At 46.1% G+C, this 14,132-nt stretch overlaps 1 protein-coding gene across 2 annotated transcripts in view; it reads right to left on the reverse strand.

Annotated features, from left to right (window-relative positions):
- ZHX3 (zinc fingers and homeoboxes 3) overlaps positions 1-11,874 on the reverse strand; it is a 43,677-nt gene extending 31,803 nt beyond the window's left edge. Inside the window, exon 1 of one of the 2 annotated variants that reach the window (XM_075349862.1) lies at positions 11,770-11,874. The gene's annotated coding sequence lies outside the window, so the exon portion shown is untranslated. The other variant, XM_075349863.1, reaches the window with a different exon arrangement.
- Between the last annotated feature and the right edge of the window lie 2,258 nt (positions 11,875-14,132).

The following is a 14,132-nucleotide window of genomic DNA, read 5'->3' on the forward strand; positions in this document are numbered from 1 at the left end:
ACTAAAGTCCCCAAGTAAAAATTCAAGCTTGTGAGCAGCGATCTTCAAGTTCTGGAAGTATAAATGTAATATACAAGATCTGTAATAAGGCATCACAAGATCTGGACATTTGGGGCACAAGAACATCCAGTCATGTCCCACTATCTACTTTATATGCATAGTCATGGTCCAGGTTGTTGGAAATGGAACAGAAAGCGACCTCCGGTTAAATATACACATTCAAGAGATCTCTTCATCTAGAAGAGGGCAAGCCACATTTTCTACACTTTGAGATGCTATTGTAACCCCCTACTGACTGATACTGATGGACTGGCCAATGTCCTGTGTGCAGCTGCCACCTATAAGCCCACATACACACTAGGCTAAGCGCATGGAGAAAGCAGAAAATAAGGATTGGAAAATGAGAGAGTCTGGCACCAGATCTCCAGGCACACATCCCTTTCAGTTTTTTCAACCATGTAAGGGTACCATCACACTTTAGCGACGCTCCAGCGATCTGACCTGGTCAGGGTCACTGGTGTGTCGCTACATGGTCGCTGGTGAGCTATCAAACAGGCAGATCTCACCACCAACCAGTGACCAGCCCTCAGCCAACAGCGACGCGTGGAAGCGACGCTGCGCTTGGTAACTAAGGTAAATATCAGGTAGCCAAGCGCTTGGTTACCAGCGCACACCACTTAGCGCTGGCTCCCTGCACTCCTAGCCAGAGTACACATCGGGTTAATAAGCAAACCGCTTTGCTTATTTACCCAATGTGTACTCTGGCTACGTGTGCAGGCAGCAGGGAGCCGGCACTGACAGCATGAGAGCGGCGGACGCTAGTAACCAAGGTAAATATCGGGTAACCAAGCAAAGGGCTTCACTTGGTTACCCAATATTTACCTTGGTTACAGCTTACCGCAGGCTGCCAGACACCAGCTCCCTGCACATTCAGATCGTTGCTCTCTCGCTGTCAAACACAGCGATGTGTGCTTCACAGCGGGAGAGCAACGTCCAAAAAATGAACCAGCACTGTGTGTAACAAGCAGCGATTTCACAGCAGGGGCCAGATCGCTGCTCAGTGTCACGCACAGCGAGATCGCTAATGAGGTCACTGGTGCGTCACAAAAATCGTGACTCAGCAGCGATCTCGCTAGTGATCTCGCTACGTGAGAAGTACCCGTTAGACAAACCGTTTTTTTGAATAGGCAAAATGGAACCAATCAGTGGTAGGGTGAGATTCTAGAGAGATCATGACTACTGAGGACTACATGGCAGACTAGTCCTCTAGCAATAATCTCCTGCTGATGGAGATTACAAGGGGTAAAGTTTCTCCTTGTGGAGAGTCCCAAGATAGCATGAGAAGACTTACAGACCATGCAATGTTCCTCTAGGAATTTATATATGCAGAGATGCATTGAAGGGCTTGGAAGTGTTTTCATGGCAGCTTGGCACCCTCCACAAGGAGAAACTGCACCCCATAGGTCTCCTGTCTGAGAACTCTCACCCAGGCAAACAAGTTGTGTCCTGCTTTGCACTGAGGAGAAAAAAAAAAACCCAAACATGTCTGCAAATGGAATATCTGGTTTGGATTCTTATTCTAAGTCAGGTGGAAAGTTTGTTAAAGGGCTAATTTTTAGGATTGCTACTTCCAATATGTGGTGCAAGACTCCCGGTCCTCTCTGAAGAGGCTATTTGCATATCTCCTGCTGATAAAACAGGGATTTCATAAAAACTACACTAATCAGCCAAATAAGTGACACATTGCTGGGATCAGGGTCTCTGCCCCTACATCATTCTGCTCTCAGCCTAGGTAGCAAAAACCCGATGACCGATTCCCTTTAATAAACAAAAGTACACAGACGTGTACAACAGATGCATGACTGCAGCCTTATAAGAAAGTTATTCCCTGAAATGCATTCAGGTGTTTTTTTCCTCCATCCTTGGCTATGAACCAACAAATGTGTTATAAAGGAGTATATTGCCTGGAAGGAATGTGATGTGTTTAGATGTGAAAACTTTAACCTTGTTTTGTTTATATGGATGAACAGATCGGTCATGAAATACATTACTCACATGAATTGCAGGGAGAAATCAAATTGTAATTGGCTGTAAAGTCTATCAGCATTAGTGACGCGTGTAAGAGTGCAGACCCGAGCGGGTTCAAAGGTATGGACTTCATTAAACTCAGTGACTGAGATGAGGTGACTGAGTTCATTGAGGTCCCGAGGTCAGTTAACCTGCGGTCACAGGTGGATGGCCATAGTAACCTCCAGCTGTGCCCGCGACTTACCTGAGTGACGTCACCACAGATCGCTGCTCAGTCTCTGCCTGAAGTACACAGCGGGCGGTCATGTACCATGATCGCGCCCTGTGCCTTCTGTAATGTAGCACAGCTGGAATCGTCGTGGGACCTCGTGAGGATTATATCGGACCTTCAGGGGTGTTTTTGGGGTTAATAAAGTGGCGAGAGAGTTTTTTTTTTGTCTTATTTCACATAAACATCAAAAAAATTATTTTATTTACTTTCACTTACAGATTAGTAATGGGGGAGTCTCATCACTAATCTAGGGCTTAGTGGTCACTGTGATTAACCTTTTATTACTCAGTTTGCCACTGCACCAGGGCATTTGGGAAGAGACGGGTGAAGTGCTGGGATTGTCGCATCTAGTGGATGTGACAATTCTGGGCAGCTGCAGGCTGCTGAATTTAGGCTGGGGGGGGAGGAATAACCATGGGTCTTCCCAGCCCGAAAATACCAGCCTCCAGCTGTCTGCTTTATCAAGGCTGGGTATCAAAATTGGGGGCACCACATGCTGGTTTTTAAAATTTATTTAAAGCGCCGGAACTGAGCATTTGCTGCTGCCTGCCGTCGCCGGGACCAAGAACAGTTGATCGGCAGGGGTGCAGGGTGTTGGATCCCGGCCGATCAGACATTGGTGACCTATCCTAAGGATAGGCCATCAATGTAAAAGGAGTGGACAACCCAGTTGAAAGGGAATCTGTCACCAGGTTTTTGCTTCCCCATCTGAGAACAGCATAATGTTCAGACAGATTCCCTGATTCCAGTGATGTGTCACTTAGGCTAGTTTCACACTTGCGTTCAGCGGAGTCCGTCACTATGGAGAATAGCGCAGTCCGTTAACGCACTGCGCTATTCTCCATAGACTTGTATGGATGACGCACTGTAATGCTAGTGTCAGCGTTGCATCCGCCGGACGACGCAGCGTCGTTATTTTGAGCATGTAACGTTTTTTTGAGCAGCGGAATCCTTTGGATTTCACTGCGCATGCTCTCTCTGGCTCCCTCCACCCGTAACCAGGGTGCACATCGGGTAACCAAGGAACCCTGGTTATGAGTGCCGGGAGCCCGACACTTCCCTGCTCGGGTCTGCCCCCTCCCCGCACTCCGTATGTACACACACACACACACACACACACACACACACACACACACACACACGTCCGCCAGCGATGCAGTCCCCGCGGCACTGACGTCCTCAGCCATGGACCTGCTCGGCACACATTGTCGGCGACCGAACGATCAGCTGATCACCCGGCGGCCGGCTACTGTGAGGGATCGGCTGATCACCCGGCGGCCGGCTACTGTGAGGGATCGGCTGATCACCCGGCGGCCGGCTACTGTGAGGGATCGGCTGATCACCCGGCGGCCGGCTACTGTGAGGGATTCACCCGGCGGCCGGCTACTGTGAGGGATTCACCCGGCGGCCGGCTACTGTGAGGGATCGGCTGATCACCCGGCGGCCGGCTACTGTGAGGGATCGGCTGATCACCCGGCGGCCGGCTACTGTGAGGGATCGGCTGATCACCCGGCGGCCGGCTACTGTGAGGGATCGGCTGATCACCCGGCGGCCGGCTACTGTGAGGGATCGGCTGATCACCCGGCGGCCGGCTACTGTGAGGGATCGGCTGATCACCCGGCGGCCGGCTACTGTGAGGGATCGGCTGATCACCCGGCGGCCGGCTACTGTGAGGGATCGGCTGATCACCCGGCGGCCGGCTACTGTGAGGGATCGGCTGATCACCCGGCGGCCGGCTACTGTGAGGGATCAGCTGATAGTTCACAATAGTCTGCCGACGGTAAAACTGTAAAAAAAAAACAAAAAAACGAATTGCGTTGTTTTGCAGCATCTGTTGCATCCGTTGTGCCACTATATGCAACACATCCGTTGCATCCGTCACACAACGCAATGCAACGGATGCCGTTCAACGCAAGTGTGAAACTAGCCTTACTGAGCTGTTTTCTGTCATTTTGACAATCAATGTTTTCTCTGCTGCAGATCTAGCAGTTACAGAGCTCATGAATATGCTGGACTACCTGGCAGCAAGCCAAGTAGTCCTCTAATGATAAAATCAATGATTTAATCAGTAGTAGATTATCAAAATAACGCTAAGCAGCCCAGTAAGTGAAGCACCGCTGGAATCAGGGTTTCTGTCTCATGTTATGCTGCTCTCAGATTAGATAGCAAAAACCTGGTGACAGATTCCCTTTAAACCCAAGAAATACATTGTATCTGTACATTTTACCTATGAAGACATGCAGCCATAAACTACATATAAATATATAAAATTTGCAGTAAAACTGCAGGGTTTGTTTCCCATTGGGCGAGAACCACTAGGTGATGGGCATCCGTATGGTAGACAAAGGGATAACCGTTCATACTGAATCTCCTCTAGTCTTTCGCCAGCTGCATCTAAACACTAGATTCACACATACAGTAATAATTATGCTGTGAAACGGTACTAAAATATTTTATATGGAGATTCACTTGCAGATTTTGGTACAGATTTCATTCAATGTATTGCAACCAATAAGGCATTCCTAGTAAATGGTACTATACCACTCTGGGTTGTGGAATTTGGCTTGAATACAGCCCAACAGGGTTTGTCAGTAACATGAGAAAAGGAAGTTGGAGCATTATAAAGGTGGTATTCACACACTATAGATTTATTGTAGGAATTTCTGCAACTGTCCAGTTTACCTGAATCACCTGCAGAATATTCTGCAGCAAAACTGCTCCGTGAAACTGTTCACAATATCATGGTCCAGCTCTTATTGTAATGAGGAAAGTATACACTAATTTTCCCCAGATAGGAGACTTCTGGAGGATATCCATCCCATGTATTGTGCGGTAATGGTTCATGCTATCCTCCAGTGCCACCAAAATCAACTGATTGCTTTAAGCGTTCATTCAGACACCCGTGAATCACATACATGTGCTGGGATTTTTTTGGATAGAACACGCATCCATTAAAGCCTAGAGTGCTATTCACATGTCCATGTTTTTTGGATAGCATTTGTCCGCAAAAAAAAATAAAAAAATAAAACACAAGGAAGTTTTTGACAGGAGTTAAAAAATAAATAAAAATTACCCATGCAAGACTATGGGTACGTGAAAATGAATGTGCCATTGGTTATTCACACATTTTCATTGTCATCAGTGTGACAATCAGATCCCAAGCAATACTGAAGCTCAAATTGTTTTTTAGCATGTTCATGAAAAATCATGGATGTCTGAATGAGGTCGAAACAGTATAGCCAATGTAAAATTAACCAAAACCACTTATAAAATCAGAATTTAGATATTTAACCAAAATTTGGTAAAATTAAAAGAAACCTGTGAGCAAGAATATAAAAAAAAAATAAAAAATAAATTGTATAATATATATATATATATATATATATATATATATATATATATATATATATATATATATATATATATATATATATATATATATATATATATATATATATATATATATATAAAAAAAATAATGAATCCTTATTTCCCAGCAGATCATATTAATCTGCGGGTCAATACAATTTAAACAGTCAGCAGTCAAATTAGAAAAGCGGCAACAGGAGATAAGTTAAAGCGTAGACATCGTTTTAATTTTTATTTTATAAACCAATAGTACACATGAGATTAATCAACTCTGTAATATATCTGATCAGACAAATCTGCTTGTTTCTCTGCCATCGAGCTGTAGTGGCCCCTCCTGCCCCCTGAATGGCCCAGCACACGCTGCAGAGCAGGAGTGATTAAAGGGCGCACCAACCAATCACAGCCATGGCACATACCCGATGTCTGAAACCAAGCGGCTGCAGGGAAGATATAACTTCAGTTTCTCCCTGTAGCCGCTCTTTTAATTAAACTGATGAACAGGTTTAAAAAAGTAACAAAATATCTGCATGTACCATCACTCCTGCAGATAAATATTGCTTTTTTTTTTTTGCTGGCAGGTTCAATATAATAATCTTTCAGAAAAATTAGCATCTGTTTTGTTGCAGCAGGCATTTTAGTCATGTGATTTTGTAACTAATAATGTGCATCTATATTGGTTGTGCCTAATAAATAAGTGTAAAATGCAGTGACAAGCAACACAACCACTGCAACAATACAGAAAAATGCACATTCTTATGTTTATACAATAAGCCTAAAGCTGTGTCTGAACTTTGCGTCGAGGTAGTTGCAGTTCAAAAAGCATCCTCTGGCAGAAAGGACAATGCTTTTGGCTTTAAAAATGCATGTAAAACGCAAAGAAAGTAGCCTATGCGCACCTTGCGGTTTTCATGAGTTTTTAGTGCTTTTCCGGTGCTTTTAGAAACGCTGCAGTTTTTTATTAAATTGAATGGGAAACACAGACAAAATGGCAAAAACAATTGACATGCTGCTTCTTTAAACGCTTAGTCTTTGCCCAAATTTATGCAAATTAAACGCAGCGTTTTGAACTGCAAAGTGCAGACAAGAAAGCTCGATGTTCCATTGACTTTGCTTGAAAAGCATAACGCAAGCATTTTGGCATGACAACGCTGCAGTTAAAAAAGCAGTGGAAAAGCAGGTAAAAAGGCAAATGCCCCATACAAATTTGAAGGCAAACAAGACGATTTCGGTGAAAACAGCCAACCCCCCCCCCCCCCCCACATAAATATGGGCGAGAGAAGAATCGAGCAGGTTGAATGTTAATGTGTAATTCCATCATTCTTCCACTAGGTTACTCCCCGCCACTGGGGTCTGGCAGCTGCTAACCACCCACTCCACACTGAAAGCACATGAAAGGTTATTTTCAGTGTACTCACTAGGAGCATACGTTCCTATTGTGATTGCCAGCTCGAACAAGTATTGTCACCGTGCTGCTGGCCCAAACCGTTTGCCTCTGATGCTGGTATACGAGACAGCAGAGGAGTGGGATAACTCTAAAGCTGGCTGGAATCCGGAGCCAACACCACAATCCAGTGATCCCACCAGCTTCAGAGGTGTGCTTACAAGCACAGAATCAAAGAGCTTGTAAGCTCTGCACATGTTCAGCCATCACTACTAGACTGCAGTGTTGGTCAGTAACCCACAAAACAAAAAATCTGTCATCTTGAGAACAGAAAAGAATTTTAACAACAAGTAAATCGCAAGCTTGATCGTTTTTATAGGCGATCTGTAATTTTCCCAATCTAAGATGAGTCGAAGCATACAATGCTTGGCCGAGCCATATGTGTAAATGAATGGGGGAGTCTCAGGTGACCGCTCTTTATTCTACATCTTGTGGTAGTAATCTTAGCATATTTGTCCTATGTCACAGTAATGATAAAGTAACCAAATAACAAATTTCAAGTTTCAACCAAACTACGGAAAAGAGCACAGTGTTAACTTCTATTTACTAATGATTCTTATTTGATAAATTCCTTGATTTTTCTGCAGTCAACCTGCAAAACCAGGAGCTGACAGCAGAAATTGTGCCCAATAGTTTGTGCTGCCATCAGCAACTAGCAAAACGGACAATTCAGTAAACCACACAACAGAACATTTCCATTAGTCATCCAGTAGGACAATGTGGTTGGTACTCTCTGGTATGGATAATCCTGCACAATATAGAGGGGAGAAACCAAGGCACTCCGAGCTTCTTCTCTTCATATTAAATAACCATCGACAGACATCAATCTCTCCTGACTCCGAGCATTTTTGTACTCTACAAGACAGCAGTTGTCATAGTCCTCTGGTGGCGGATTATGTACCTGGCGATCAAAAACTATTGGGATTCTGAGATTCCTAACCACCCGATCCTTATGTCCACTGACATGTCGGAGAACAGCTAAGAGGCCCCCATACACGTATGGCCAGACGGTACTGCCAACATCAGCTAGTTTGGCTGACATGTATCTAACATGTATGTATGGTGTCCTACAGTCCCATCTTAGACATCATGGCACAGTATGTGCCATAAATATCTGAGAGGTGTGTCCCTCGGAATTGCACTTTCTACAATAGTGTCCCCAGAATCCTGACAGTTTATGAATGGAGGAGGCCACACATGTATGTGTTCCCATTAACTTCTAAGGGTGTTCCGAAAACTTCCAAGCAAACCACGTGCCCTCTGGCAGGGGAGCGGCCTGCAGAGTAGACTGGGCCTTTTTCCTCCAAATAATTTTTCTTCTTTCTTGACCAAAGGTAAGTGTCTCCAGCAGTGGCAGGCACCATGACTGTCTCCTAATTCTACAGGTGGCCCCAGACCATGTACCTGCCAACTAACAAGAGGTCACTAACATTTGGTAAGAAGGGACATCACTGTCAATAGGAGAATACAGTGAGTTCAGTTTTTATGTCATATTATACAAATATTGATGGCATGCATGGGATATGATGAATGACAATTTCCCCTATAGCATTTATAAGGGATCAATTACAATAAAAAATGCTTCCTAAAATGTTTAAACCCCTTAAAGTGATCAACGAGAAAAGGCCTTAAAAAGGTGTTGTCCACTACAACCTACCGGACAACCCCGGCCTAATCCATCGGTATCTGAATTAGAGTAAGCACTATGTAGTCACCTCAGCTATGCTGTACCAGCGATGTAAGCTCAGCTGTACCGGGCAGTGATTCTTAGGCCATGTGTCCACGCTGCAGAAAATGCGCGGATTTTGCTGCGGATTTCTCGCGGAAAAGCCGCGGATTTTCCGAAAATCTGCAGCAGCGGCACTTCCCAGCCATTTCTATGGCATTTTGGAAATGCTGTGCCCATGCTGCGGATTTTTCCGCGGCGGATTTGCAGCGGATTTTGATCCAGAAAAATCTACAACATGTCAATTATTGTTGCGGATTTTGATCCGGATTTTGGCTATAGAATTGGGAAGGGAAAAAAAAAAATCCGCGGCAAATCCGCACCTTTGAAAAGGTGCGGATTTGCCGGGAAAGTCGCGGATTTTCATGCAGAAAAATCCGCAGCAACATTCTACCGTGGACACATACCCTAAGGTGTCGGCTGAAGCCTTTACTAATTTTATTCATGTGGACATCCACTGACTGATTAATGATGAGCTGCAGGTGGCATGATAAGAATGTCACATCTCCGCCGGGAGGAGCAACGCTGCCATTGCTGTATTGGCGCCATTGCAGGAGGGGAGTAGCCACTGTTTTTATTACCATTATTTTTTTTATGTTTACAGTAGGAAAAATTCTTGTGGCAACACTTTTAATTTACCTTTTTCCACTGTAACTGGGGCATTCATAGGAGCCTCAGTTACAGAGGAAAACAGCCCCTGATGATGTATGTTACGCGTTCGCTGATTACTGGCTCATCTAAGTGGGCCACCAGAACAGGTCATCAGTAGTGATGAGCGAACTGCTCGGTAAAATAACAAGCATGTGGGTGCTCGGTACTCGTTAACTGAGTATAAAGGAAGTCAATTTTCACGAAAACTGCTCGAGTTCCCCATTGACTTCCATTATACTCAGTAAATGAGTATCAAGCACCCGAGCATAAAAATGCTTGTTACGCCTACTGAGCAGTTTGCTCATCACTAGTCAGTGTTAGGTCACGTGCATATGTTCAGTATTTGGCGAGTTTTTTTTTACCCACTCCTGGTTTTTCCTTATAATTACTGAGGTAAAAAACCTCACCAAATACTCAACGTGTGCACGTGGTCTTAGACCAGGTTCACATGAGTGTATTTCATGGTCTATATAAAAGGGAAAATGCCTGATCTGTGTCTGTGAGGCTGTAATTCAGGTGGGGAGAACCGCCAGGCCGGGCTGTGTACGAACCCTGAATATGTCTAGGTGAGCCCAGCCTTAGACTGGTCGGGGGCAGTCATCCACACCAATCAGAGGTACTCCGCTCCATAAAGATGGCAAGAGGATATATAAACTGTACGGGGCTGAAGGATCCCAATCAATCATTGTTTCCCATACAATTTGCATCAACCCATGCGAGAGTCCATGGTCAGTACCGATGCGCACACTTGGAGGTCAGTACTAACTAGAGATCTCTGGAACTGTGATCACATGCAGGCAATGTGACCAATCAGCAGTCATAACCCTGCAGGTAACTGACTATTCAGGGAATGTCGCCCAATGGACCAGTTGCCATTAATCGTTTCCCATACAGTTTGCTTCGGCCATGTATAAAGCCCAGAGAACAAGTCATGGTCAGTAGGGGTGCACACACGCTTGGGGGCTCAGTACTAAAAATCATCTCTTGGACTGTGGTCACAGGCAGGTGATGTGACCAATCAGCAATCATCACCCAGCAGGTCACTGACTATTCAGGGAATGCCACCCTTAACTCACCCAGTAGACCGACTGGTTCCCATTAATCGTTTCCCATACAGTTTGCTTCGGCCCATAAATAAAGCCCAGGGCACCAGTCATGGTCAGTGGGGGTACACACGCTGTGGGGTGCTGTGGGGGGGGGTCTAGGAGTTCAGTACTACAGACCATCTCGGGGACTGTGATCATAGGCAGGTGATGTGATCAATCACCCAGCGTGTCACTGACTATTAAGGGAATGCCACCATATAGACCGGTTCCCATTAATCATCATTTCCCATACAGTTTGCTTAGGCCCAGGGTGTCAGTCATGGTCAGTGGAGGTGCACACACACTATGGGTTTCTCTAGGGGCTCAGTACTACAGACCATCTCTGGCACTGTGGTCACAGGCAGGTGATGTGACCAATCATCACCCAGCGAGTCACTGACTATTCAGGGAATGCCACCCTATAGACCGGTTCCCATTAATCATCATTTCCCATACAGTTTACTTCGGCCCATGTATAAAGCCCAGGGCGCCAGCCATGGTCAGTGGAGGTGCACACACTCTTGGGGTCCTAGGGGCGCAGTACTAGAGACCATCTCTAGGACTGATCACAGGCAGGTGACGTGACCACTAGTCACCCATGACTATTCAGGGAATGCCACCCTATAGACCGGTTCCCATTAATCATCATTTCCCATACAGTTTACTTCGGCCCATGTATAAAGCCCAGGGCGCCAGCCATGGTCAGTGGAGGTGCACACACTCTTGGGGTCCTAGGGGCGCAGTACTAGAGACCATCTCTAGGACTGATCACAGGCAGGTGACGTGACCACTAGTCACCCATGACTATTCAGGTAATGTCTCCCTATAGACCGGTTCCCATTCGCTCGTGGTTACAGACCACTACACGGGAACATGAACTTTGACAGAACTTGTGGTGAGAGTCCTGCCCAGCATGGAGGGCACCCTGAGGTGCCAGCACACCTATACCAGGCCCGGGGACAGGGGCCCCATAAGGAGGACCGGCCCCTACACGACTCTCCACTGACTCACAGCTCTGACTGGCTCCATGACTATCCTGTTACCTCCAGCCCACACACAACTGCTCCGGTCCTGCCCCCTACAACTCATTTCAGGCACTCCCGAGCCTCTCCCACCTAGGTATGAGACCGGTCCAAACACCGCGCACACAGGGGAGTCCACCGACTGCGATATACACCGACACATCCAGAGCACTCACCGACCGCCGGTGTCACGGCCTCTCCGCTCCCTTCTATCGACAGTTTCAGGGCCCGGGAGGAGGCGGAGCCGCTAGAGAGGTGAGAACCCAGTCCTAAATCCTGATTGGTTACCTTCCACCACGTGACTTCTCTCACGCTGGGCAGGGCAAACTTAAACCAGCGCCAACCGCCGCCAGGATAGAGCGACCATGTGACTAATAAGGGCGGGACGAGCTTCGCTGAACTTACAGTGGTGGCCACGCCCCAAGTTTATCAATACAAAGCTTTATTTAAAAGGAAATCAAGTCACAACCATGTGTCTGTGTTTTGGAGGACTGTGCTTAGTGCTTCCGTCATGGGGGACGCGGTTTCCCTAAAATCTGAGAAAATATCAACAAAAACTTTCATTTTTCAAATGATCATTATTCTATTCACATTCTTCATATAACTAGTGTACATTGCGACAGAGCTGGGCTGCCATGGCTGTACCTGGCTGCGAATATAGAGGCGGTTTTGCTGCGTTTTTGAGATCACAAATATGCACCTAAATGCATGCATTTCCTTCCCCCCAGCAAAGTGTATGGGATTTCTATTTTGCTGTCCACACGGGGCATCTTTTTTTGGCTGCGGTTTTGAAGATGCAGCATGTCAATTCTTTTTTGAGCCCTTGCAGTCAATAAATTTGACTTAAAAAACGCATTGGGCAATACATGGTAAAAATGAGGCAAAAATGCGTTTTTGCAGTGAGTGAGGTTTTGGGGCCAAAAACGCTGCATCTTAAGATGCACTGTGTGAACAGAGCCTTAGTGATTTTTTTGCTGTATTTTCTCCAGTAATTCATTATCCACTTAAGGCCCTGTGCACACTGGAAAATGGAATTTTCTCAAGAAAATTCCGCAGGCACTGAAAGATTACCGCACCCGCGGTAAAAAATCGCGGCAAACCGCACCCGAAAACCGCATGCGGTTTGCCGCGGTTTTACCACGGTATTGTTCGCGGTATTGCCGCAGTATTGCCGTGTGCGGGTTGATACATGTGCTTTATTGCATTCAATGCAATAAAGCACATTGAAAAAAAAAACAAAACATTTTCTTCTGAGATAGATAGTAGATAGATAAATAGACAGATAGAAGAATAGATAGAGGGATAGATAGAGAGATAGAGGGATAGATAGAGGGATAGATAGATAGAGGACAGACCGCTGCATTTCTCACGGTCGGCAGTGAGTTCACATTACCGGCCGTGGGAAATGCCCAGTGGTTACCTCTGCTGTCTCGCTGCGAGGCTGCATTCAGCGCTTTGACAGTGTCAGTTGCGGCTGGGTGCAAGCATCGCAGGACGTGGATTTCGTCGGAGCTTTGTTTCGGGAGGGGTTAATAAAAGGGTGAACGAGGCTTATTTGTGTTTTATTTAAAATAAAGGATTTTTCGGTGTGTGTTTTTTTCACTTTACTTACGGGTTGATCATGTCAGCTGTCACATAGACACTGCCATGATCAAGCCTGGACTTAGTGGCGGTGATCCGCCGCCATTAACTCCTTGTATTACCCTGACTGCCACTGCTACACGGCAGCAAGAAGAGCCGGGGACACTCCGGTACTGCCGCATAATGCATGCGGCAGTCCCGGGGCAGCTGCGGCTGATCTTCTCGGCTGCGGGAGGAGGGAGGGAGGCGGGGGACATTAACCCTGCCCCTCTCCTTCCCCAGCCTGAGAATACCGGGCCGCCGCTGTGTGCTTACCTCAGCTAGACGGTAAAAATACAGCGGAGCCCACGTGTTTTGTTTTCTATATTTCCGTTTGCTTTCTATGTGTGTTCTATATGTCTGTGTCTGTGTTCTGTGTCTGTGATGTGTGTGTGTTTACACTCTGCTCCGCTTCCTTTTCCTGTCATAATGACATCACTTCCCTGCAAAACCGTAGGCAAGCGATGTACATTACCGGAGGTAAACCGCGAAATAATGCAGGGAAACGCAATGAACCGCACAGAATTTGCTGCCTGCGTTACTCCCTGCGGGATTTCACGATTACATTGCAGTCAATGGAGTGAAATGCCGCAGCGACGTGCGGAAAAGAAGTGACATGCAATTGTTTTTGCTGTGGGAATCCCGCAGCAAAACATGTAGCTGTCAAATTCCGCCTAGTGCACACAGGATTTTTTTTCCCATAGGTTTTGCTGGTGAATCACTGCAGAGATGTTATGAACATTTTCTGCAGCGAAACATGCAGCAAAACCGCAGGAAATCCGTGGCAAAAAACGGTAAGTGTGCACAGAGCACCTTTACACCTTACACCTTTGCACTTCCTTTTTGGCGCTGTGGCCGTGATTAGCCACATCCAGGTGTTCTCACCAGTTATATGTAGCTCTTTAAAGTTAAGCATTTT

The sequence above is a fragment of the Anomaloglossus baeobatrachus genome, chromosome 5, assembly GCF_048569485.1.
Source record: "Anomaloglossus baeobatrachus isolate aAnoBae1 chromosome 5, aAnoBae1.hap1, whole genome shotgun sequence".
NCBI classification, from domain to species: Eukaryota; Metazoa; Chordata; class Amphibia; order Anura; family Aromobatidae; genus Anomaloglossus; species Anomaloglossus baeobatrachus.